This window comes from Mercenaria mercenaria, chromosome 14 (assembly GCF_021730395.1).
Source record: "Mercenaria mercenaria strain notata chromosome 14, MADL_Memer_1, whole genome shotgun sequence".
Classification (NCBI taxonomy): Eukaryota; Metazoa; Mollusca; class Bivalvia; order Venerida; family Veneridae; genus Mercenaria; species Mercenaria mercenaria.
In genome coordinates, this window is record NC_069374.1 from 65,868,094 (window position 1) to 65,871,243 (window position 3,150).

Sequence of the window (3,150 nt, forward strand, 5' to 3'; positions counted from 1 at the left end):
TTACCATTATCGGTGTCATCAGCAAGGGGGCGCCCTTTTGTGGATGGATGACTTCTAGTAGAAAACTACTATATGATAAAAAGAAATTCCGCAGTGTTTTTTTATTTCTGGTCCTAATTTTAAATGTGGTATACATAGTGGTTATAATAAGCTGAGTTGCTATTAAGTAGTCAGTGGGTTTCAGGCGAAGCCCAGGATTTTTTTCCTGGGGGATCCAAATGGGTGTATGTGTGGGAGGGGGCAACACCCTCCTGCTGGTAGGGGAAGGGGGTCTCCCTTGGAAAATTTTTGTTTCTCAGGGTCAACGGAGTGCGCATTTCAAGCATTTTAGAGTAATAAAAACAAGAATCTGAATTCTCTGTGATATGCAAACCATTGTGTGCAATTATCAATATGAGCATACAAACTGGAAAGTTTCCATCTTCACTGAAACAGTCTAAAGTAACACCAATATTCAAAAAAGGCCAAAAATCTGACAAAAACAATTATAGACCTATATCAATATTGCCTGTCCTCTCTAAGATATTTGAAAAACATGTATCAGATCACTTGAAACTATTTTTAGAAACTCATAAATTGATCTTTAACACTCAATCTGGCTTTAGAACTAAACACTCATGTGAAACAGCTTTGATTAATATAACTGACAACTGGATCAATGCAATAAATGATGGTAAACTTGTTGGGACAATATTTCTTGACCTCTCAAAGGCATTCGACCTAGTAAATCACAGAGTTCTTCTTGAAAAACTCCACTCTTATCATCTGTCTCAAAAGTCAATCAACTGGATTACATCATACCTCTCCAATAGAACACAGAGAGTCAGTGTTTCAGGTACCCTTTCAGAACCTGAAGAGGTTCTGTCCGGGGTACCGCAGGGATCAGTTTTAGGGCCTTTACTGTTCATCATTTACATAAATGACCTGCCATTTCATGTAGACAATTCTACCACAGATATGTTTGCAGATGATACTACAATAACAGCCTCAGGATACTCTGTTCCTGAATTATGCCAAAACCTTCAAGCTGACCTTGACAATGTAAACAGATGGTGCAAACAAAATGCGATGATTTTAAATGCACAAAAAACTAAAGCAATGTATATATCCTCAAGAAGCACAGACTCAACTAGCAATTCAGATCTATATTTAGAAAATCAAGCCATTGAATTTTCTAAAACTGAAAAATTGTTAGGTGTTTACGTGGATGATAATCTAAACTGGAAGACTCAAGTTGAAAAAGTACTTAAAACATGTAACTGTCAATTATTTTTACTGCTGAGAATCAAACAGTATCTTGAAATTCACATAAGGAAGTTATTCTATAATGCCTATATTTTACCACATTTGGACTATTGTTGTACAATTTGGGGCAACTGAAACAATGAGTTGACCACAAATCTAATCAAATTTCAAAAAAGGGCAGCAAGAATAATTCTAGATAAAAGCTATGATACTCCATCTGATGCTTTATTTAGCGAATTAAAATGGATGAAATTTGACGAGAGACTTCAATACAAAAAGGCAATAATGATGTTCAAATCCATCAATGCTGACTCCTTTCCTGAGTATATGAAAGATAAATTTCAAAACATTAATCAAAGGCATCATCATAACTTGAGATCTGTAAATAACTCTGAAATAGTCATTCCAAAACCAAAGAAAGAACTCTTTCGTAAATCATTGGTGTACTCAGGTCCCAAACTATGGAATGATATTCCACTTAATATACGAAAGTCTGAAACACTTAAGGAATTCCAAGCTTCAAACGTTAAGTGGAAATTTTCTTCTCGTATGTGAATAATGCAATTATAATCTACGTGTTCATTTCCAACAAAAATATATTTTGCTTTAAGTTCAACTTGATATTAATTATTTGAGTATGACAATCTTTAAATTATGTTAACAATGCCACATTTTTTATTCAGTTTGTACAAAACGTTTATTTATGTACCATTCTTATTTGTTCTGTATTGTAACTTTGTGTAATGCTCTGTTGTTTATATGTATATATGTTGAGGCCCACATGGAAGATTGGGAAACCAAATGTGTAGCCTCATTAAATAAAGTCTTCACTTACTTACTTACTAATCCCATCAAAAATGTAATCATCACTTTGAAAATAAGAAATCCAATATTATTTTACAAAAATTTCCCCACGATATGAAAACGAGCATAGTGGGGGTACGGATGAACAAATGACCTTGACCCTGGAGCTAGGGGTCTGGGTCTTGCGCATAACACATCATGTCATTATAGGGAACATTTATGCCAAGTAATTTTAAAATCCCTTCACTGATGGCAGAGTTATGGACTACACAAGAAACAGACCATATTAAACCTTTAACCTCTGTGATCTTGACCTTAGAACTAGGGGTCTGGATCATGCGCATAACATGTCGTCTCATCATGGGGAACATTTATGCCAAGTAATTTCAAAATCCCTTGAAGAATGGCAGAGTTATGAACCGGACACCAAACAGACGCTGTTAACCTTTGACTTCTAAGTGTGACCTTGACCTTGTAGTCTGGGTCTTGCACACAAAACATCCGTCTCATTATGGTAAAGATTTATGCCAAGTTATTTCAAAATCCCTTATTGGATGGCAGTTATGGACTGGACACGAAACAGACCCTGTTAACCTTTGACCTTGGAGCCAGGGATCTGGTTCTTGAGCACGACACGTCGTCTCATTATGGTGAACATTAATGCAAAGTTATTTCAAAATCCCTTTATGGATGGCAGATTTACAGCCTGGACAAGAATTTACACAGATGCAGACACACACACGGACGTATAGTGCGATTTTAACATGCCCACCTTTTGGGGTATAAAAATATTATAAAGATTTCAAGTTGAAAGGTGAAGGTCATATAAGAGTTAAGGTCATTTATATAGATGTCGGTTTGTTCGTCTTACCACAAGGAATACCAAGTGCAAGTATGAACTTAACCGGCTCATTGAAATGGGCTGTAGGCAAAACGGTAAAATCTCTTATGGACAGATGGACTAAGTAATAGACATTCCTTTCAGCTTGTCCAGAATTTTTTTTTTTGAACTGGTATTCATCGAGTTAGATGTGTATGTCTACATCCCTCTTGCTTTTAGCAAGGTATAATAATTTTACCAACCATCACAAACAAAATCTG